This window comes from Macaca thibetana, chromosome 4 (genome assembly GCF_024542745.1).
Source record: "Macaca thibetana thibetana isolate TM-01 chromosome 4, ASM2454274v1, whole genome shotgun sequence".
Taxonomy (NCBI): Eukaryota; Metazoa; Chordata; class Mammalia; order Primates; family Cercopithecidae; genus Macaca; species Macaca thibetana.
Genome location: NC_065581.1, coordinates 22,666,036 through 22,691,665, shown reverse-complemented (window position 1 = coordinate 22,691,665; position 25,630 = coordinate 22,666,036). Strand labels below are relative to the sequence as shown.

General features: G+C 36.1%; 1 long non-coding RNA gene across 1 annotated transcript in view; it reads left to right on the top strand.

Annotated features, from left to right (window-relative positions):
• The window catches only part of LOC126953009 (uncharacterized), a 64,209-nt gene that overhangs the window by 18,743 nt on the left and 19,836 nt on the right, over nucleotides 1–25,630 (top strand). The gene's annotated exons all lie outside the window — the stretch shown is intronic.

Sequence of the window (25,630 nt, the reverse complement as noted above, 5' to 3'; positions counted from 1 at the left end):
CTACTGGAATACAAAGATATTTCTGACTCAATACACTTTACAATCTTGGGAGTTTCACAATGGAAAGTTCTATTTAAACATAAAATTCTTCCAAAAAATGTGCATTCTGAATATGGTCAATGGGCATAGGTTCTTATCTGGCAAATCTCTAATAGGTGCCCAAGTAAAAGTATTTAATTTCATTCTCAGCTCAATAAAGATATATTTTATAAGTAAAGCTTGAGGTATAAATTGTTTCATGTTTGCTTAAAAGAAAGTTGCACACACAATTTAAGGAATCTTACTGGTCTATCAGCAGCTAAAGGTCCCAAGAAAGAAAAATAACAGCTGCAGCTAGAGAATTTGGAGAAAGGTCAGAGGTCAGTGGCTGCATCTGCATTCACTGGGAGACAGAGAGGAAAAATAAAGGGGCTCTCTTTGTGGCAAGTCAGCACTATTTTAGAAAGTGCAGATACTGACTTAATTATCAATGTTCCCTTTTGCTCTGGGGTGCTGCGGCAGGCTATAAATCAATACCTAAGGTCACATTGTTAAAAGCATGAAAAAACTCACTCTTTCTCGCACTTGGGAGCATTGTTTTCTGCTTCTTTCTCAGCGTTACTAGCGTTCGATATCAGATGGTAACAGAGGGCTGGAGTCATTACAGAGGGAATCAGAACTATGAAAGCTGATGTGTGAAGCAGGGCCCTCTGAGCTCCAGACAACTCTCTAACTGTGTCCAATCTCCCGTCATTACTTGATTGTTTGTTGTTGATTAGTTTATTTGTAATCCTTACACCCAATTCTTAAGCCTAATTCCATAAATAAATGTTACCATGAATTCTGTGCTAATTTGAAACTAAAGCAAACCTTCTCTTTTTTTTGTAATTCAAAAATAATTTCAATGTAATGTGTTTGGGACTGCTTATGTATTTTTATTCATTTCTCTGTCCATATGCTATTAAATTTCCTACAACTGATTTTATAAAGGCAGGAAGTGTTGTAAAAACGGTTGCTACTCCTTTTATTGGCAACTGCCTTTGTAAACCTAGAGAGACTATAATATCTGAATAAGGTAATATACAAAATGAGAAAATAGTCATTGCTAGTTAAGCATTCTTAAAATAGCTTACCTTGATGATCTGAAGAGTCAGCAAGGATTTCTGATTTGTATGCATCAAAGGGAATCTATTTGAGATGCCACTGAGCTTTGGTTCACAGGGTACTTTGACAACATCTGCATGGGATAGCCACATCAGAATGTGAACCATTCCAATAATTGATGCTGGAATCTGATCCATCATGGATCAGACCAACCAGGCATCAGAGTAATTTGGTTGTTGAGACAAATGAAATAACTACATTGATTTTGCCAGTGGAGAAATGGACCACATAATAGATGGAACATCTTTAAGTATTGAAGCTTTAGGGCTTGGTCCACACATTTAGTGTATCTTTAATAGTTTACTTTTCAATGTGTATTATATGCTTTTAAATAGTTTTTGGAACTAAAAAGTGAAAATTATGCATATATAAAAATAATGTCAATAATTCCTGCAGAATATCCCTATTTCTCTATGTTTTTCTTCACTTAAAATAAAAAAATACTGATTTTTTTCGGAGCTCTTTAACTTGGTCCAACATTCTGTGTTTCTTGTACCATCTAGGCTGATACGTATGAAAGGTACTTTCTTCTAAAGATCTCCAATGTAAAGAGTTTTACAATATGTATAAATGTCACTTGATAATTATTTTACTGAATCATATAGTTACAAGCAGTAATATCCCTTAACAGTCTTCTGGTTTTGTGAAAAAAAGACAGAGGACATCATATTTTACTGCAAAGGCTCAGCAGAAGAGAGTACTCCAATTTAGTAACTAATTTGTTTGGAGGGAAAATTTCTAATAATTAAGAGGCACTACTTCCTTAGGGTGGCAAGTGTTTATTTATCTATCACTGCAAAGTGTTCCACCGATAATACAAAATCTGCTACCTTTCCCAGAGTCAACAAAAGGAGATTTAACTTAAAATGAAATAATAACATATAGTAGCAACCAATATTTTCCCAGACTTCTTCGGGAAAATGTGAAGTTGAAAGAAGAAATTCATTTGCTATTCTCTAATGAAAATGGGAAATAGAAAATGCTGTTCGTTCTGTTGCCACAATGAGTTCTCCAGAATGAACACACATATTATTATAACTGCCCCAATTATAAAACACAAGTCATAATTGAAGGTAGTGTCTACCCTAAATACTGAGGGCAATCTGCCCTGGCATCTAGCTCCCCATTCTGCCTTTAGGGAACCATTGAGCATATGCACATTCCATCAGCCAGAGTCTGCCAGCATCTAATGCCTCTCTAGGGCTTCACCATTACCCGATTTGAATGCTGAGAAGATGCTCATAATTGCTTATTATGACATTAGACAAGAGAATTCAAGTCCCATTTGATTGTAATGAGTTTGTGTAGTCTCTGCTTTCTGTGGGTCCAATCACATACAGAAGTGAATGTGAGGCAAGTTTGATGAAACAGAATTATGCTTGAAGAGGTGAGCATGAGGCTCAGACCTTGTTCACTTATTTTTTTTTTTCGTATTACGTTCAGCATTCTATTGATGAAAATAAAAGCAATACCAATTATAAAATCTTTCAGCAGGAAAACTCAAAATTCTTTCCAAACAAATTTATTTTCCCAGGTTACCACTGAAATAATCCAGACTTACTATCTCCACATTGCAGATAAGCAAATTAAGCGGTAAAGAAATAAAATTATTTATTTAAAAAGATATACATGGTGAGTGGCAGAATCAGTTAGTATTGCATGCAGCATAAAACTCAATAAAAAGGAATAAATGTGTACATCTTACACGGATATGTGAATCGAAGCTACCTACATAGGATTAAGTGAAACATCTCTGTGATTATTTGAGTATGAGAAGTGTTTAAGAAATTACCTCTATCCTATTTTTGCAAGATAGAAAGTCAAAGAAAGTCTGTTAAGATAACATGCGGCATGACTATGAGAAAAGGAGCAAAAAGAGGGAATGGATTGCTTGTGATTTCTAAGTAGAAAAGCTAGGAACCATTTGAGGTGCTTGGGATTTCATCACTCTGTGCTTTGATAAAGCATCCCAATTCCCATTTACTCACAGTAGTAACCAGATGGCTGACGGAGGGAAACAAAGATGAATTGGATTCTAATGGAAAGCACACTGAGACCCCAGGGCTTTCCATTCAACGCTAAAGCTGAAACTGGCCAAAATGTGAAAGCACAATGGGTAGGTGTTACAGTGAAACAGCTTTCAAGCACAGGTGCATTTGCTATCTTACAGTATGCAGGCACATATAATATTAATTGCTTGCCCAATCAAGTCTTTTTATCATATAAAATAAAGATTATGCTGCTGTGGCCATTCTAAAGACAGCACTAAATTGCTTTCATCTCAACCTGGCTCTGAGTTATTAAATAAATATCTGATTGCCAGAAAAGAAAAGCAATGAATTGTGATTCTCTTTTTGAAGGAACCCTAACAAGCATTTTAAAAAATAGTACACGCTATCGGTTTCTCTATCCTACAAACTTTACTAGGTGACTTCACTTGTAAATGGAGCATTTCGATGTAAAAGTAAAGTAACTGGACCAGAAATGGAATAAAGTCCTAGTATTTTTGTTTGGTTTTGCTTTTAAATCTGTCACCAGTTAACTGGGTGGCTTTAGGCAAACAGTTCAATCTCTTGATTTGGTTTGATTCAAACATCTATGAAGCACCCTGCTTTCAGGTTCAATGAAATATTTACTGATATGCTATATGCTCCCTATAGCTAAACTACTTTAGGATGCTCGGTTGAATTCGTCGTGGTTACTTATCTAGTATCTCTTTATTTCTCAAAAGAAAGTAATGATGATTAAAACTAACTGACATCAAGTCAATAGTGTATTAAACACCAACTCTTTGCCAGGCACAGAGCTAAAATGCTAGAATTTTAACATCAAAGATGAATGAATGGACCTGCCATATAAGAATTCAAAATATGATAAGGGAACAATTCATACCCTGCAACCCCCAACAAATTACATAGTACCCGCAATACCGATTTCACAGGGCTGCTTTGCAGGCAAAGGGCCTGGACTACAATCTGGTCTCTCCACTAAGTAGTCATGTAACTTTACAAGTCAACAAACAACTCTTAATCTCAGTTTTCTCACCAGTGCAATAGGAATAATAGCAGTAGCTGGCTCTTATGGTCACCACGAGGTTTAAATGTCATAATTAATATAAAATCATTATTGTTACACCAGATGGTAAGCTTTAAATATTAACTGCTAGTTATCGTTACAATCAAATAAGTAAGTGTAAAATGTTAGAATAATGTAAAGAGGAATATATAAAGTGTCCTTTAATAATAATATAAAAGGATATACATATTCTGTTGTAAATAAGATAATAAAAATTGCTACGGGTTATATTGTGTCCCTTTCAAAGTTTTGTGTTCCCTCCAAATTTATATGTTGAAGCCCTAACCCGTAGAACCTCAGAATGTGACTACGTGTGGACAGACAGACATTAAAGAGGTGAGTCAGGCTAAGTGAGGTTGTTACAGTGGGCACTAATCCTATCCGATTGATGTCCTTGCAAGAAGAGGAAATTTGGACACACGAACAGCCACCAGGGATGTGCATGCACAAAGAAAAGACCACGTGAGGACACAGAGAGATGACAGCTATCTGCAAGCCAAAAAGAGAGGCCTCAGGAGAAACCCAACGTGCCAACACGTTGATCTTGGACATTCAACCTCCAGAACTGTGAGAAATTAACTCTCCATTGTTTAAAAGCTCTCCAGTCTGTGACACTTTATGGCAGCCCTAGCAAATCAAAACAAAAATAAAAGTATATTATATAATATAAATAAATGCTCATACAATAATAATTTTAAAAGATATACACAGATCTTAAATATGTTAGCTTCTGAAAATACATACTTTTTAAACTTATTTTTTAATATAAATAAATGTACAGAATAAAGAAATATTCACGTAACTAAGGACTATAAAATAAAATGTAGGTCCCTCTTAAGTTCTATTTGAAATGGATAAATAGTATTATCAATACATTTCTGGGCAAAATATATAAAGCAGGAATATGTTTTGTTTGATACATGGATGGCCAATGGTTCACATACCTTCAAGTGTGCACAACATTTAATCTAGGGCTCTCATTCATTAACACCTAAGTAAAATATCCACATAGTTCCAGGAATCTAAGCCATTAAAAAGAAGTTATCCACTGTTTTTTTCAGATGGAACATGTGATACAGCATCCAACACAGAGCCTCTTGCACAATATGAGCTCAACAAATATCTGTCTGTTAATTTAATATGCTTGATTAATTATGCCTTGGATAATAAGTTTTATAAACCAGATGCATATGGTTTCACTGAATGTAATGAATTTTAATTTTTGGCCAGGTCTATATGTGTGCAGCTAGAAAGTGAAATAATATTTATGTTAGTTCCAAGCCTTTTGCTAAATACTTCTTAATGTCATCTGATTTAGTTCATTTGACACACATTCATTCCTACACTCAGTGCCAAATAAAAATTTGCATTTAATTTTCTACAAAAGTCAGAGAATCTAAAAATAAGGATTGACCTTATCTGACAGATAAACTCTTTGGGCCAAAGAGTTCATCTAAATCCAATTACAGTTTTCCTTAATATTCTGAAGATTCTCTGAAGCTTCCTAAGATACAGCAGAAAAGGCAAAGAATTACAGAGATTTTGTTTAAAATCATAGTGCCTGCCTGTAGTGATTGTATTATGCTGGGCAAGCCGTTTATGCTGAGCACCTTTTCTGCATGTGTACGTGAGAATGATACTGTCTCAGTTTCCAGATAATATATGAGTATTTCTTTCAGTTCTGTCTATTGGCCAATTGATTCTTTTGCTCATCTTGCCTATGCTTTTTCTGGAGGCTACGTTTAGCTGGGGGATCCACTGGGGGCTGGGCACACCTGGGCATACCTGGGCTCACCTGGACCTTATTCTGTGTGCGTGACAGTTGAGTGGGACTTTTGGCCCAGTGACTTGCTTCTCTTCCTTACGACTTCCCAGCTCCAAAACTGTTTTATGAGAGTACAGGCTTTATTTAAAAATATCTTATTTAATTTTGTGATATTCCCTCATTATAATTTATTTATTTGCCTTTTAATTATAATAGATAACCTCAACTTTCTTGGAGAAAAGTCTTCTTTGAAAAGATATGAAAAATCATCATCATTTTTTACATTTACTTTAGCACAAATCTTTAATGAAAATATATCCAAAACTAATTTTGTACATTTTTAGTATTTATAATTTATATCATTGTTGTCACTTGAACAAATTATTAATATGTGAACATTTTGATTAGAATACCTACCACAATTAGTGATTTTGCTAAGATTAATATTACAGAATTAATATCTAACAAGCTATAAATTTTGTATTTTCACTTTCTTAGCCTAAAATCATTGAACTATATCAGAAAACTCAGACATGCATGAAGACAACCCACTTCAGCTGTTTTTATCATCCCCCTGACTTCATATAAAAACCTTAGCTTTACATGTATGTTTAGATTTTGTCAACAGGAAGTCATCTTTCTTACAAAATGACTTATTCTGTTTAGAGTTTGTTAAATTGTTGTGCAACTTTTCTATTTTTATCCATATCTATGTGGATTTACGTTTGTTCTTTTGTCCCAAACCCTTGCAAATATTAGGATTGGATCTGGTTATTGAAATATCTAAAGTAAAGGAATAGCATCTCAGTACTATGTTTGAGAAAGATTACTTCAGTGTATTCAATAAAACCACTTAGAAGGCTGGTCTCCTTCTATGTAAGTGGTGTTTCACCCTGTAGCCTAAACTTCTGAGTCAACACTCATATTTTCCCATATTGTATCCCTGGAGCCCTCCCACTATAGCTTTTCCTAACAGAAAGTTCCCAGCCATAGGCCTGTCCCTTTTCAGAACAGATGTTTTTGACAGGTCAGCCACAGGTATGGATGGAGAAGGGCAGAAGCCACGTGGGGTCTCCAGGCCTAAGCTCTAGAACTCATGCAATTTCACTTTCCATACAGTCTATCAGTGGAAGCCAGCCACAGGTACTTCATATTCAAAGGGTAGATCAATAGACTCCCTCCTGGATGGGTAAGGGAACAAAGTCTAATACATAGGGACACGAGAAGAACAAGAGGCTGTTAGCAAACTATCACAAAGATCTATGTCAGAATATTGTGTCCCTATCATGGTCTAGTCATCAGCATACTACAGACTCAGCCTCCCCTAACTGCATGCCCCAGTATATGTACTCTGAGAGGAATCATCAATTGAAAGGAAAATAGACATGCTAGGGGTAGACTCCAACTCTAAAATAATCACCGAGTACCCATACATTCCTTGGCCATAATTTTAACTTAAAATAGCTGAATTACAAACAGCCAATACTTGAAAATTCACCGACAGTAATGTTTTCTGAATTTTCCCCCAGATGTCACTAAATATGCATGCGATTACCAGGTCTCCATGTTAGCATATTATTTTATAGTATACCACTATCGGAATAATATGCCTGGGACAAGGTGATTCTCCTGTTTGATACAAGTAACAAAAGTTTGGATCTACAGAACTGTTCATAGCAAAAACCTCATAAATGATTATAGCAACTACTAAGTTCAGTTTATTATCTCTGTCCACCAACAAAGGCCTGTGTAGCTCATTTGAAGCACCTGTTACTCAGAGAGTGGACTGCACTGTATCTCATGTTGACACAGTCCTTTTTTAAGGAAGAAGCATATCTTTCTAGAGAGTCGTTATTTCTCCATGAGATGAGATGGATATTTAAAATGTGAATTCACCCTCTTTTAGGATTTAGAAAAAAAATATTGCCTAAGACACACTTACTCATTTTGTTGTTCATTTGAAGTTACATTTAACTGGCTTTTGGATTTTTATTTGGAGCCCTACCCTCTACAAATGTGAAGACAGAAAATTTATTCATCTATTTTTTAATATGTATTTTAGCCTTATGCATAATTGCTGAAACCTGGAAATATCCAAATATCCATCAGCTGGTGAACGGATAAACAAATTGTAGTAAATCCTCATAATGGAAATACTCAGCAATCAAAAGAAATTGACTATTAATACATGTCTATTTATAAATCTTTTCTTTGTTGTTACATAATTGTTGTAGACATTAATGGGGTACATATGATATTTCCTACATGCATACAATGCGATATTTCCTACAGGCATACAATGTATAATGATCAAATCAGGGTAATTGGGATATCCCTCACCTCAAATATTTGTTATATTCACCAAATTGGGAAAATTTCAAATCTTCTCTCCTACCTTCTACTTTGAAGCCAGGGGATTTAAAAACAAACATTATTATTAACCTTTTATTATTAATAGTACCCTTGATATAAATCTCTGAAACTTTATTTCCTTTCTATTTGCAACCAGTATTTCAGTTCATCCCTTATCATTTTTCACATAGGTAAACTGACCACCTACTAACTTCTTTATTTCCCCCCAATCTCTTTCTCCCCTAGTACCCTGTGCAGAAAGCCATAGGAAGGACCTTTCCAAAACTGCTTCTTCCCAGGCTCAGGTTGCTTGAGAATCCAACCCAAAGCTGTAGTAAACCCCACTCAAGGTTAAACATCTACATGAGACCCATAGTGAACAAGCACCTTAAGGGAAGTTTAAAAAAAAAAAAAAAAAAAAAAAAACTTTGAAGAAAGAGTTTTTTTAGTTTTTAAAACTAAACACTTTTGAGGCTATTTTCCCATTTAAAAACTCAAAACTTCTCGTTACCCATAAGAAAAACTTCAAACTTCTTAGTATGTCCTTCTAACTCCTGTACCCAGTCTATCCCTGCCCTTTCTCCACTCTCATTTCTATGAACTACCCTTCTCCAAGTCTATGACTGAGTCCAGCATTTCCCAAAATAGTGTGTCTAGGAGTTATTTAAAAGTCTTGGGTGAAAAAATTCTATGACAATATAGAGGTTTGGAAAATATTGAGTTAAAAATGTAGACTTCTCAACTGGGAAAAATTAAAGTAACTATAAAAATATGAACATCTTCAATGCTGCCATTGCCACTATGGGCACTTTTAATGCCTTTCATTCTTCCACTCTAATGTACAAAGCAAATACTGTACCTATTCATGTTTTAAGACAGGAGCTCCAATGGGTTTGTACAGTCACATTCATAATCTCTCCTCAGCCCTCCAGACAGAGTTCTTCCATTCCTCATTGTTTCCTAGTTAGGGTGAGCAACTTAGCCCAGTGTTCCCAGGACTTTCTTGGTTTTAGCCCTGAAAGTTCCACATCTAAGGTACTCCCCACAAATGCACTCCCAGCCCCAGACAGATTGGGATGGTTGGCTTCCAATCATCTACTTGATGAACTCTGATGCTTCAAAGACAGTGCCTGTATTTCCATTATCATTATTTTTATTTGTTTATATCCCCAATGTTAGTCCAGTGTCAGATAGTTTTTAAAATACATAATAAATGTTTCTTTTGTTGTTGTTGTTGTTCTCTAGGCCTATTATTATTATTATTATTATTTTCACTTTTGGAAATTTTAAAAAAATTATCCTTTAAGTTCTGTGATACATGTGCAGAATGTGCAGGTTTGTTACATAGGCATACACTTGCCATGGTGGTTTGCTGCACCCATCAACCCGTCATCTACATTAAGTATTTCTCCTAATGTAGATTCTCTCCCTCCCCTAGTACCACACCCCCCAACACGCCCCAGTGTATGATGTTCCCTTCTCTGTGTCCATAGGTTCTCATTGTTCAACTCCCACTTATGAGTGAGAACATGCAGTGTTTGGTTTTCTGTTCTTGCGATAGTTTGCTGAGAATGATGGTTTCTAGCTTCATCCAGGTCCCTGCAAAGGATGTGAACTCATCCTTTTTTATGGCTGCATAGTATTCCATGGTGTATATGTGCCACATTTTCTTTATCTAGTCCATCACTGATGGGCTTTTGGGTTGGTTCCAAGTCTTTGCTATTGTGAACAGTGCTGCCATAAACATATGTGTGCATGTAATAAATGTTTCTTGAATGATGATGAAATAGAGCATAAGGGAGGGTTACTGAAAGGAAGAGTGAAGGGAGAGGAGAGAGCATAAGGGGCACCCAAGGAAAAAATACACTGCAGAACATTGAAAGAGCAGTGTAATGTTAGTCATGGCTCAGAGGAGTGACATCAACCCTGCTGCACATCAAAATTCTCTGCAAAGCCTTTTAGATATACTAATGCTTGGGCTCTACCAATCGGACAAAATCTCTAGACATATGGCCCTGCTACAGCATTTTTTTAAAGCTCTCCCAGGTATGTCTAAAGTGCAACCACAGTATAGAACCACTAGCCTGAGGCCTCCCAAAGGCAGGCAAAAAACCCTGCAGTGGAAGGAATCTGAAACAAAAATCAAACAAAACACAAAATTAAAAGATATTCCGAGGAGGTGTGAGTCTAATACACTTCTCTAATAACCTCACTTTGGAGGGTCTCCTATTGCTATGGTTGTTCCTGTTGTTGCTCCTTATGCATAATTATCTTCTCAATTACATGAGTTCCTGGCTAATTTCTACAGTGAAGAAACTGAAAGTCAGAGGAGTACTGTGGTTGAGTGTCCCTACGATCTAGGTAGGTATGATGAATCTGTCTTAAAACTCATTGTTTGGAAAAACAAGTAGCATCCAAATGCCAAGTGAAGAAAATAGCTAATGTTAGCAATTTTGTTAACATATCCAGAAAGTAGACTTACTACTGGCAGGCTAAGTAAATGTGTACTACACATGACCTTCAAATCCATTGATCTTAAAGGTTATAAACAATACCCAACTGACCCATTGGTCTATGTCCTTGGATTAAGAGATCTTTCGATGTCTAGTCCATTTTGTAGTACATTGCTGCCAATAAGGAAGCCTACTTTAAATATATATATATATTGAACCAGGTTATATGTGATCATTAATCACAGACTCTCCCCAGGACAACCATCATAAATACTGCATCTGCATAAAATTCCCTGCTGAAATTGCCTTGCCATCTTTTCTGCCTTCTATGAAAAAGCAGATGCATTTGGAGGAAAAAGGAATCAAAAGGGCAGAGAAAGAAAACAAAGAATATGCTGCCTTTTAATATTTATCTTAAATTACTAAAATAAATTAAATGTTTAAAAATCATTTTTAAAATTATTTTCAGCTATATTTAAAGTTATTTTAAAAGAATTTTAAATGTGCTGGCATTGTCTCATAGCACTGTTTGATGGCAATACTAAGCAAGATACTCTAACTGAATTGTTTATATTTTGGTATTTCTGTGTTACCAACTATGTCTTCATAGGGCAATTACATTTTTTTGTGGGGCCAGAAGCTTATACAAAATGACAAATCCAAAATTATAAGTACAAGTACTTGGAAGGGTCTCTAAGCTTAAGCTTCCTCAGATGTATGAAAATCTGCCCTGGTCCACCAGCATCATATTTGGAGATGTAAATGATATTTCTTTCCCTCTGTTTATTGTTTCTAAAAGGACATCAAGTTATATAGCCTTGTATAGAATGCAGAATTGTGAAAATAAAAATCAAAGATCTTTTTCACGGTCCCTTGTGTTCCCTTCTGGAGGTCCTTGCTTTCAGCAGCCAGTAGGCAAAATGTACTCATTTTTTAAAGGTGCTTTCAAAGAGTTACTTAAAATTTATTTTCTTTCTAGGTTCCCAGGTACATATATTTTCAAGTGCTCAGATACGTATATGTATACTGTCAACTCTTGTTTACCAAAGACTATTGTTTCAACTTGTGGGGACTCCAAGTCCTTCTCATATTGATCTTTTTCTCTAACTGTGCACTTGATCTGGGGGAGCTTAGATGTATTAATACCACTGACCAATGACTAAACGGGCAACTGTGGAGTCAGACCTGGTTTGACTTCCTGTTCAGCCATTAAATGCATGTATGGCGTCGGGTTGACTACTCAACTATTTTGATGTTCTCCATCTTCAAAATCAGGATACTAATTATAAGCAGCTAAGGAGATTGTTGCAAGGATAAAATGAAATGGGGCATGCAAACAACCCAGCAATGTTCTTGGGTAACATATATGCAAAAAACATGAAAAACCATCACACCACCTTCATGGTCATCATAATGATTACTAGCTTCATTTTCAGTGTCACCAAGTGGCTAAAGGAATGGAGGTTACAAAAATTAAATATTTTTTATTACTTATTAGTAGCTTGGTAGTAGTAGAATTTGAAATTATTGACTACAGCAAAATTTAGGGCATGCTGTGGAAAATGAACTTCCAAGTAAGTGCCAAGTATACCAATATTTAAGCTATCCCAGAGGTCACAGAACAGACAGGCTCACAGAGCAAATTATCACACTGGTTATTAAATTAATTTTAAAAATGCAGTAAGAGTAAGGAGAAGAAATAGGGTGTTAATAATCTAGGGGTAACATTCAAGTGAGGTGGGAGAACAACATTACCTGAATCCTGGGGTACACAATATTCATATGTCCCATCTCTGTATCATATCAGAATTCCCTGTGGGTGATGGAGTTGTAAAGGTCAGAGCAGAAATTTGAGCCAGGGGTCTCAGCAGATGGAAGACACCTGGAGTCAACACACAGTTGCACTCTCTGAAACACACAGGGTAAGTCTATCTGGCCAATACCTGTAGCTTGCCAGTTAGTCTAATGAGCAGCTACAGTTTTATCTGTATTTCCAGACAGAGGATATATGGGCCAGAATGGGTGTCACCCTTGAATGGCTCAAGTAAAGCCTAAGGTATATTCATTGCCCGCTTGGCCCTTCTATTCCATCCTATCCATCTTCTGAACACATAGGATCTGCTCACTTTATGCTCAACCTATCTCCCAAGTTACTTTCACCTTTATCTAGTTTTATCTATCCTTCTTACTTTTCTTATTTTCTACAGCAGAATTAAATATTATTAAATCATAGGATTATTTGATTTATGCTTATCGTGATAGAGTGGAGTTGTTATAGCTCTGCTCTCAAACCAGCACACCTAGATTCAAATTCTAGTACCATCACTTCCAAGCTATGTAAACATAGGTATATTATTTAATCTTTCCATGCTTCCGTTTCCTTCTCTGAAAAATGCAGATGATGATGATACTGATATTACCTACCTGGTAAGGTTGTTGTGTTGATTAAATGAGTTATTCAACTGAAGTGTTCAGAACAGTACCTGGCACTTAGTAAGGACTTGATAAGCCACAGCTTTTCTGATTTCTAGCCTTTTCGATAGTGAACTCTTGGCTGGAAGCAGAGGCATCCTGGGAGGAGATGTCAATGTGTTTACAGATAGAAAAATAGGTCTTTGTATTTACAGAGAGCTTACAACTTACAAAGAATTGTAAAGTAAGCAATTATTTTAAAATTTCAACATAACCCTATAAAGTAGGTACATGACAACTATTTTACAGATCATGAACCTGAACCTGAAGCTCAGGGAGTGAAATGACTCACCCAGAGGCATACATTTGTTGTCAATACATGACTTGAATCCAGGCTATTCATCCTTGCTTTGTGCTTCTCCATCTCAATATAGCTGCCATACCCAAGGGGCTGGGAATAACTTCCCTGCCTGAAAAATAAAGGGCTTCTCTTCCAACTACCTCCTTATACTACACACTTAAACTAATGTTATGAAACTCTTTATATAATCAAAGGGAAGACTTAAACATGGCTTCTCCCCAACTCTTAACAGTGATTAATTGACACTATTGCATAAATGCCTTGCAACTGATTATTTCAGATCATTTCCTGGGGTAAAGTGTTCATATAATAGAAACTTTGTTAAGATTGGAAGGGTGGAGCACCTCGAAGGACTGATCCCAGAAAGAGTGGGCAGATTTTATCATTTGGCCTAAGATTGATGCAAAAGGTAATATTTACAAGTACAGATTTACCTTATTTCTAGGTGTAATCTATAGCACTGAATGTTGCTATCTTTAATACTTCATTGTAGTTCAATCTCTTTCATTCAAAATAGAGTTTAACAATGTGAGTAAAATATAGGCACAAAGGAGAAAGGATTCATGTATTTCATTAATCCATTTGCACGAATCTAAGTGTAGGCCTTGGTGAAAGCTCAAGAGTTCACCTTCTCTCCCTACTTGCCCTCTATGGAGGAATTGTATTGAGTCAATTGTCAGCAACTGCTATTAATGGGAAAAATACATTAATATAAAGATGTTCTGAGCAGGTCAAAGAAAACCAAGTGGAAAGAAAGGAAATGATTCTTAACAGAGAACAGAACATGCTTACTACACACACACACACACATACACAGAGTGTTGAGCAAAATTAAACCAGCTGTCAAACCATAGTTCCACACTGTCACATTTGTGACCAAGTTGGAAAATCACCCCACATTAGAAGAATCCTCTTTTCTGTAATGGTAGAATGCACTTTTCAACCATCCTGGTGGATTCAAGAATTATTCACTTTTCAAATTCTAAGTAGTCAAGCATACCCTGGCAGACATAGCCCCCATACCAACCATGTTTTATGACCACGCCCCAATCATTAAAAAAAAAAATCCACTCTGTATGAGAAGATGAGATGGAATTTCTTCTCAAGAATTTCAAATGGCTGGGCATGGGTTCTCATGCCTGTAATCCTAGCACTTCAGGAGGCCGAGGCGGGCAGATCACCTGAGGTCAGGAGGTTGAGACCAGCCTGGCCAACATGAAGAAACTCTGTCTGTACTAAAAATACAAAAATTAGCCAGGCTGGTGGCAGGCACATGTAATCCCAGCTACTTGGGAGGCTGAGGCAGAATTGCTTGAATACAGGAGGTGGAGGTTGTAGTGAGCCAAGATATCACCACTGCACTCCAGCCTGGGCAAGAGAACAAGACTCTGTCAAAAACAAACAAACAAACAAAAAAGGCCTTTACAATTAAATCAGGTATGTTAAATAGAAAAAAAATACACATTTTGTAGTTTGTTGAAAACTATACTACAATTTTTAAAGTCACAAAGATAACTCCTGAGGTCTTGAGAAGAATGATTCATTGTCCCCAGAGTTTCTTCTCGTATGGGAAGGATAGGTCGGGGTGAGAGCAGGACTGACTGAAGGAGGAAGATACCCAACCCTTGGTCTCATGGTGGGATAAGAATTTAGGAACCTGTCCATTGGCTTTCTCAGTAACTAGGAACTAGCTTCCCTTCAAATGTTTTTGTGTGTGCCTTCCTATTCCTGAGCAGACTTTAGGCCTTATCTGCTTTTCTGTTAACCCAGGTAAAGTGCTCACCTAAAATAATCATAATTTTTTTTAGTGTTGTATTTTACAGTGCTATATGGGTATATGCATTCAACCAGAGAAGCAAAGAAGACATATAGAGTGAGAGATTTGTTGCAAAGTACTGGCTTATGTAATGGTGGCAAGTTCGAAAATCTGCAGGGCAGGCCATCAGGGAAGGCAAGCTGGAACTCACCCATGAGCAGAAGTGGCCATCCACTTCTGGTAGAATTTCTTCTGTTTCAGAGACTCTTCAGTTCTGCTTTTAAGGCCTTTCAACTGATCAAATCAAACTCACCAGGTTATCTGGGACTATCTCCCTTACTTAAAAATCAGCTTATTATGGACTTCAATCACATCTACAAAGGCCCTTCACAGCAACATCTAGATTAATGTTTGTTCGAACAACTAGAGACTGCAGCTTAGTCAAGTTGACATATCAAAAAAAAAAAGCAATGCATTGTGTATGTGCCAGGTGCTATTCTAAGGACTCCATGTATTTAAGCCTCTCAACAATGCTATGAGGCAACTGAGGCACAGGATAGTGTAGTAAATTGCTCAAGATTGTGTAACAAATAAATATTGAACGAGCATCCCAGCCCAGTTGGTCTGGTTCCAGAGATTATGTTTCAAACATGATTTTACCGATTTTCTTTGGATTCAAGCCTCTCAAGTGCATTTCAAAATACTTTCTAGAATGTTCATGTTGTTTTTGTCAGTGTAAAATTGCTTTTTTAAATCAAAATTTCTCTTACTCCAGTAGACATTCTGACTCCTTTGTTTGCAATGTTATTTTTATTTAAGGTCATGATGTTTCTGAGAGATAGGATTGTAATTACTCTCATAATTAGTGACAAATAGATAGATAGGTACATAATTTCTATATTTAGTATTAACTTACTTTAACCTTCATCAAAAACAATTGTATTTATAGTCTGTTTTATAGATCTATTTTATAATGAATTCTATAGATGGAACAACTAAGGGTTAATTAATTTGAGGATCTGCCTAAGCTGAGAGACTTGGTGGCAGATTCAGAAATGTTATCTCATGTATTCCCAAAGGAAATGTTCTAGGACCCAGCTAAAGTCTCTGTTTGCTGTTTGGGAATAGAAATGGGCAATGGAAACAAGAACAGTAAGAACAGTTTGGAAGGCAAAAAAGAAAAAAGGAAAAAAAAAAAAAAAAGGCAACCAGGGCCCAAGTTCACAAAATAGTCTGGAAATTATGTGAGAACTTAATAATTTTATACACAATATTTTGATGAGTAATCACCAAGGAGAAGAAAAAGCTATCATTTGTGTCAGGACTTCGTGGTGGTTTAAAGAACATGTTGACGACCACACTTGGCATGTTTCTACAAGCTGTCAAGGTTGGGAGGAGATGAGTACTCGCCCATCCTGCTGACCTTCACAAGCCCATAAGGAAAAGACCTGAACGGGCAGGTGTGAGCACTCTTGAATATGTTTACCAACCAGAGGGAACTGTTCTTACGAGCCTGCCAAGGTGACTTCTGCTAAAAATGCCAGCAATATCCCAGCTGTCCTGACCTAGGGGTGCAGCCACAACCAAGGAGGCTTGTTTGAGAGATGTCATCTCCCCCTACCCCACCCCAACCTGTCACTTTGAAGACTTGTCGCCTTCCCCCTCCTTCATTGAAATCTCACAGAGAAACATTTTATTATCCAGATTACTGCTTTAGGAGATAGAAGGATAAAATAAAACTGCCATGGGGAAGGTACAGGTTTATTACTTATAAAATTTCTACCAGCAAATTGCCTCTTTCTTTCCTGCTTGCCTGCTTTTTATTTATTTCTTTTAAAATTGTTAAATATTTTCAATACATAAAAACAAAGTAAAAGATATCTATATACCTACCACTGAGATTAAGCAGATGTTAGCATGGTTTGAATTATTTGCTTTAGATCTTTCTTAAAAGATATAAAACATTACAGAAGTAGCTACAGCCTTACTCCCTGTTTTTCTAATCTCTTGTTCCCTAGACAAACTACTATTTTGAAGTTGCTGTGTATCATTCCCATCCATTTTTCTGTGCTCAGACTCTATCTTTTATTCAGTCAATCAATCATCTATTTATCTATCCGCATGATTCTGAGTGTTGATCATTATACGCATTTGACATCTTACTGTATATCTCTTTTGGCAATTGACTTTTCTTATTCAATTTTGTGTTCTTGAAATTTTTACATGATAATACTCATAGATCTAGTTCATTCATTTCCTTTTAAAAATGTGTTTTGGTTTTTGTTTGTTTGCTATCACACACAACACTCAATAAGCATTATTGTGTGACTTTCTATGAACATGTGCCAGAGTCTGAACAGAAAGAACACCTACCAGTAAAATAGTAGAGTTATGTGATGTGGGTATTGTGAACTTACATGATGTAGCCAGATTGATTTCCAAAAGAAGGGTGCTGATTTCATCTATCTTTGTCAGTGTAGGCTGGACTGCCACCTATCACATGACTGCGAGGTGATACCCTTTCCATGGTACGGTACCACAGTTTGTTTAGCCATTCACCCATGGCAGGACAATTGCGTTGTTTCCAGTTTGGAGTTATTTTGAATAAAGCCACTTCAACCATTTGCATAAAGGTTTTTTGTGGAACATAAGTTTTCATTTATCTGGGAGAACTGCCCAGGAGTGCAATTGCTTGGTCATATGGTGGTTACATATGTAGTTTTGTAAGAAACTTTCATATTCTTTTTAGAGTGACTATGCTATTTGACATTTCTATTAGCCATGCATTAGAGATTCTCTGCATCCTCACCAGCATTGACTATTTTCACTATGTTTCTTAATTTTATCATGTTGATATCTCCTTGATATATTTCATTGTGGTTTTAGATTGCATTTTTCTAATGGCTAATGATGTTGAATGTCTTCTCATGTGTTTGGTTGCAGATTGTACATCCTCTCAGGCGAAATAATCTATTCATGCCTTTTAAATGTTTTCTAATCACATTTTTTGCTCATTGCTATTTAGATTTGAGAGTTCTTTATATATTCTAGATATTCAGTCATTTGTAGTATATGTGGTTTCCAAGTATTTCCACCCATTCTTTTACTATATCCTCTTCAAAAGGTCTTTCACGATGCAAAAGTTATTTACTTTTTAAAAAAATTTTTAAATGATCTCTAATTTAAAGAAGTTTCCTCTTATGAATCACACTTTTGTTGTCAAGTCTGAAAACTCATTGCTTAGCTCTAAGTCTCAAATGTTCTCTTCTACATTTTTCTCTAAAAGTTTTACACACTTTGGGAGGCCAAGGTGGGAGCATCGCTTGAGCTCAGGATTTCCAGACCAACCTGGGCAACATAGCAAAATTCCACCTCTACAAAAAAAAAAAAATATGAAAAAAAAATAGTTGAGCATGGTGGCAGGCACCTGTAGCCCCAGCTACTCAGGAGGCTGAGCCAGGAGAATTGCTTGAGCCCAGGAGGCGGAGGACACAGTGAGCTGAGATTGTGCCACTGCACTGCAACCCGGGGGACAGAGCCAGACCCTAAAAAAAATTACAGTTTTACATTTTTAATTTAAGCCTATGATCCATTTTGAATTAATTTTTATAAGGTGTGAGTTTAATTTGAAGTCTTTTTTTTCTTTCTTCTGAACTCCACCTGCTTTAGCACTACTGGTTGATAAAGTAGTCTTTCCTCCATTGAATTTCTTATGCATCTGTGTAAAAAATACCAGGTATATTTCTTGTGGGTCTATTTCTGGGTTCTCTTATGTTAGCATCCAATACCAAGAGCTCTCTCTTTCTCTGTCTCTCTCTCCATACTTGTGAATTGAATAAATTACTGTCACAGGCTTTACACTGTCACTTTGCTCACATGTCTATGCTGTTATTAGAGAGACTGGGCTTCCTAATTACCTCAAATACTGTTGGCAGGTCCCTATGCATTATGGAGTACCCAAAGTAAATCTCAGTTCGTAGCATCCTGTATTGCTTGTGTGATATCCATTTTATCAGCTCAGATGATTGAGTTCAAGATAAGAAATGGTGTGTTGCTGGAGATTCATTCACAAACTTTAGTCCTTCCATTTCCACTGACACCAAATGCAACACACTCTCCTGGAATATCATCAGGTTTCCTTTCCCAGTGGTATGTCTCAGCAGCACAGCTATAGTCAGGCTTTGCAAAGCCAACCATTGAATTCAGGTTCTATGCTCCTGCCAGCTAAATGCCTCATTGATTCTCCTTTATTGTTTCCAAATACATTGTGTGGATAAATGAGTGGTGGACAGGATTTAAAAGTTTGTGTAAGGCTTTAATGAGGATAAAAATCCAAATGTTTGGGTATTCATACATTGCTTATCCACTGTCTTTGGAAGCTAATGGGAAAACATCCAAAAGGAGCCTTCTATTCTTTCCAATATTTGCTGCTCTAAGTTGAGTGAAAATAGCACTTGGTCCTGTTTGAATACTTATATGTTTTCAATTTGGGTCATAGCCAGAAACTGCCTCAGTAAGCAATTCTGGGAACACATAGGTACCTCAAACTCGATTTGGATTTCCAAGAAGTTGGTGTGATGGGTTATAACTATGGGTATGCTCCATTTTGTTCAAAAGGGTCTGTTTGACCAAAGTGATGAGAGTGGGAATTAAAGCAGTAGCTCAAAACTTGTGAGGCTTAGTTTTGCAAAGATTTGTTTTGTAAATCTGTGTGGATACTTTGGTTCCCTGGTTTTTTCATTGGCAAAATTTACAAATTCTAGTTAACAGGTTTCTCAGGAAAAAAAAAAGTGTATTTCTTTAGAAATACACAAGAACATCACACACTGGGGCCTGTCAGGGGGTGAGGGGGCTATGGGAGGGATAGCATTAGGAGAAATACCTAATGTAGATGATGGGTTTACGGGTGCAGCAAACCACCATGGCACGTGTATACCTATGCAACAAACCTGCACGTTCTGCACATGTATCCCGGAACTTAAAGTATAATCTAAAAACAGGAAATAAATACACAAGAAAATTATAAAATGGTTGATAGTTCATGACTTTCTCTGAGACCACACATGGTATGCAGAAGCATCCCAAAGGATTCATACCGTTAATACATGACATCTACAAGAGGGCTATTATCTCTATAAGTCAGTATCACTAAGGATCTAAATTGGCCTAGCCTAAAGGAAAATTAGGTCCATAATATCAGAAAATAAGACTCTATTACTTGTGTAAACTTCTCAATTTGAGATTCTTCTTACCCTCCTAGATTCTGCTGACCATCAAACAACCATCAAGAAAATCTTCCTCAAGCCCCATCTTACACCACTCAATTGATCACACACCTGTAAGGAGGTTCCTAGTATTTATGGCATCAAAATTGCACTTCAAGTCCAACACTAGCAGCATTCCTTCTTCCTCAAAGCCTAATGACACGATTTTATATATAATGGTTAATGTGGTGTTTGGTATGCTTCCCTAAATTTCAGCCTCCTATGATTTTCACACCATTTTCCCAAATGTCAACGGGCTATTATTTATTGGCTAATCCCTCCATAATGAATATGTTGCTATCTAATAATCACAGAAAATCATGTCAAGCCAAACTTTGGACACAGATACCTCTGAATAAGTAAACAGATGCTGTACGTAGCCTACAAAGGGAAATAAAATAGCTATAATGTAATAGTTACCATTTATTGGGTCCTTACTCTACAACTGACACTGAACTAAACATTGATAACTTTATGTTATTCTTACAACAACCCTAAAAGGCAACAACTATTATTCCTGTTTTAAAGGTAAGTAAAATAAGATTCAGAGTGGTTAACAGGCTTATCCAAAGTTACAGAACTGTAAGGAATGGAGTGAGATAAAAGATAGGATTGGGGCTCAAGTTGAGGGTCCTGCTTCCAGAAACCTTTTCCACAGGGTTGTGCTATCAGCAATCCCTCTCACTACGTAAAGCCAGGGGTTTGGAGACAGTGGTGTAACTCCTGATTACCCTCATGCCCTGACCACCCTACCTCCTGCTTGTCTTTCTACAAACTCGCTGTGTTCTAAACCCTGACATCCCAGACTGACAACTAGGTCTTTGTGAATCTAGACATACCCACTACAAACACAAGCTACTGACCTGAGGACCTCTGAGTGTCCCCAGCCCTACAGAGGAAACAGGAGAGTGTTGAGATTATTTGAAGATTCCAGAAGGCCATCTTTACTTTTAGGTATCTGTATAAATTTTTTGTTTACTTCTTTCAAGAGCCCAGTTGTATATTCTTTTCATATAATTGCACCAGTAATTCAACGCCTAAGCAGAAAATGGTAATATGAAAAAACATTTGGATAAATTTCTAAGTACGGTAATCAGTAGAATAATTTAAAACAAGTCAGTCGGTGGCTATTTTTTATAAAGTATAAATTTCTGAGAATATGTTACTTTAAATATGTTATTCAAAAAAAATTAAGCGATTTCTACAATAAAAATGTGTGTTGATTCTACAATATAAATTTGTATTAATTCTTTGAACTTAAGAACATAGAATAATTTATAAAGTATGTATGTGTTTTTGCATTTGTTACAGGGATGGCTTATGGTGGAATCTGCTTATAATTTTTGAAATCTTTACTAATTATGGGCTATGCCATGTTGCTGTCTCAAAATTCAAACAATGAATTAATTTTTTTATCTGAAAACAAGTCTGATAGTTGTGCTTAAGACAATAGGTATGAATAAACATATAATATTTATCAAGTAATTACTAATAACTACATGATTAAGATCTGCTAGATTCTGGGTATAGCCAGTTTTTCATTATTAACTTACATAAAGTACACAAATGAAGCAAGAAATTTTATTTTATTTACTCATTTTATTCACAGGCATGACTTGGCTTTTGATAAAACAATCTCTCTCCTCTTTAGACCAAACAACTCTTTCTCCTTCTTTAAACTAAAATTTTGAAGTTAGCCAATGATTGAAACGTCACCCAGCAAAAAATGATTGTTGAATATCACTTGTAATTTTGATAGTACACATATGGGTTTTGTGCTTATATATTCATTGGTTATCAGGACTTTCTCTTTACACTGTTTTGTAGGAACCCACTTAACTAGTTTTCATGTTGTTCCTAATTTTAACTAGGACATGCAGAATCACTTAGTGTGAGCTAAGCTGTGTTTAGTTAAAATGCTAAAAATTATCTAGGCGCAAAACTGAAGATTTTTGTGTAGTGAATATTGGTGATGAATTTCATACACTCTATAGCCTTTTATGGAATTCGTGTTGTAGTCTTTCTTTATGCCTGCTTCACCCAGAAATATATGCATTATAAGTGTTGGCCTGTGCAAAGCAGAAAAATGATGACACAGGAAAATGGCTGCATACAAGGACCTTTCTTCAGTTTTATGTTTTTGTTATTTACACACAGCATGTGTACGAGCTGTTCTCTTCCACAAGTCCAAAGAGCACTCTTAGAGGGTGCAAGGTAGGGAACCTATCTCTTCACTGCCTTTCTTCACCTGTTTTTCCTTCAGTATTCTGTGGCCCATGGTAGTCCTTGGTAGTCTATGTAGGACCGTGGTTGCACTGGTCTTTATCCCTGTATCTAATCAGGAGACTAAATGCCAGCTTTCATAGCAATTCACAGATTGTAGCACATAATAGGCCAAATTAGCCGGCCTTACATTTTTAAAAAGTTCTAATAACATCAGAAAATGATTTAAGGTGGAATTATTGTATCTTTGCTCCTTTCCTTCTCATTTCTGCTCATGTGCACTCTTACTAATTTTGTTTTTGAGGAAAAATGTTTATTTTACATATATATTTATTATTTTAAACTGTTATGTATAACTTGAAAAGAAAAATGATTCTTACATATCACTATGCCAAGGATGCTCCAAAAAGGGCTCTGGTTAAAATGTGTAAGGAAATACTTAAACACACTGAAAAAACATAAGGACATACACATCTTGAAATGGGAATATTGCAGCAATTTACTCATTTCACTCTAGCAAATATGGGAAAAATTCAACTTATTCTCAGGTAATAAAATCTGGTGTACCAAAGTGTTGAAAAAAATGAAATCGATAAAGAAGTCACAAATGTGTAAAGCAAACATGAGAAATAACTGCTCAAACAACTAAATTATATAGAAGAGAACATCAGAAACCAGGGGTTTATTACCTATACCTCACAGCAATTTGAAATGACTAGATTCAAAATACATTTATGTATTATGAATGTTATTATTCAGTTTCTAAAAGATTTTAAGAACACACAAAGGGAATATTGACTTCCTTGTTATGCTCTGTAAAATACAAAATTCAAAACCAAAGGCAGTGAATCAACTTGACAAAATTAAGCAACAATGTGCTTTTCTCAAAAACTTAATTTTTCCTAAAGAATTATTTTAAATTATTTCATTAATGTTTCAAATTCTATCTGATCTGATTCCCCAGAAAATACCTATTTTCAAAAAAAAAAAAAATCCACCAATTTAAAGCTAAGATGAACAAATGATTAGCCTGGTATTTTTTTTTTCTTTTTGGTTATTTTTTTTGAATTTTATTATTTGTTGATAAGTACTAACTGTATATATTTATGAGGTACAATGTGATTTTTGATATATGTTTACAATCAGGCTAATTAACAAATCTATCACCTCACATACTTGTCATTTTTGTGTGCATTGAAACATTTAAAATGTACTCTTTTAACAACTCTATTATTATTTATTATAGTCACAATTCTATGTGATAGATCTCTTAAGTTTATTCCTCCTAACTGAAACTTTGTAACCTCTGATTAACAACTACCTTTCCCCAACCACTCCCCTTCATCAGCTTCTGGTAACATCATTCTACTCTCTACTTCTACAATTTCAATGTTTTTAGATTCCTCATACAAGTGAGATGATGCAGCAGTTGTCTTTCTGTGCCTGGCTCATTTCACTTAGCATAGTGTCCTCCAGGTTTATCCATGTTGTTAAAAATTAGAGGATTTTCCTTTTTTTTTGAGACAGTCTCTCACTCCGTCGCCCAGGCTGGAGTGCAGTGGCGCAATCTTGGCTCACTGCAAGCTCCAGCTCCCAGGTTCACGCCATTCTCCTGCCTCAGCCTCCCGAGTAGCTGGGACTACAGGCGCCCGCCACCACACCTGGCTAATTTTTGGTATTTTTAGTAGAGATGGGGTTTCACCATGTTAGCCAGGGTGGTCTCGATCTGACCTCGTGATCCACCTGCCTCTGCCTCCCAAAGTTCTAGGATTACAGGGATTTTCCCTTTTTTTTTAAGACTGAATAGTATTTCATTGTGCATATATACCACATTTTCCTGATCCATTCGTTCCTTGATGGACACAGAGTGCTTCCATATCTTACCCATTACAAATAATGCTTCAATAACATGAGAGTGCAGGTAACTTTGGAATAGGCATTGCAATTCCTTTGACCATATACCAGTAGTGGGATTGAAGGATCATATGATAGATATATTTTTAGTTTTCTGAGGAGTCTCCATACCATTTTCCGTAATGGCCGTATTAACATTTCCACCAATATTGCATAAGGGTTCCCTTGTCGGCACTCCCTCGCCAACATTTATCTTTTGTCTTTTTTGATGATAGCCATTCTAACAGGTGTGAGGTGATAACTCATTGTGGTGTTAATTTGCATTTTTCTTGATGATTAGTGATGATGAACATTTTTTAATATCTCTGGCAGTCACGTATGTCTTCTTTTGATAAGTGTCTATTGAGGTGCTTTACCTAATTTTTATTGGATTATTTGTTTTCTTGCTATTGCATTGAGTTCCTTATATGTTTTGGGTATTAGCCCCTTATATGGTTTGCAAATATTTTCTCCCAAACCATGAACTATCTCTTAGCTTGATTGTTTCCTTTGCTTTGCTGTTTAGTTGATGCAATCCGATCTGTTTATTTTTCTTTGTTGACTTTGGTTTTGTGATCATATCTAAGAAATCTTTGCTCAGATGAATGTAGTAAGTATATCCTCTTTGTTTTCTTTTAGTAGCTTTACAATTCAGGTCTTACATTTAAGTGTTTAATGTGTTTTGTGTTGATATTTGCATATGGTGTTAGACAAGAATCTGATTTCATTTTTCTGCTTGTGGATATCTAGTTTTCCAAAACCATTTATCAAACAAACTGTTCTTTTTTATTGTATGTTTTTGGCATCTTTGTTGAGAATCAATCGACCATACATGCACAGGTTTGTTTCTAGGTTCTCTATCCTATTCCATTGGTTAATGTGTCTATTTTTAGGTCGATATCAGTATCGTATATTTCATACACTGCAAGATGC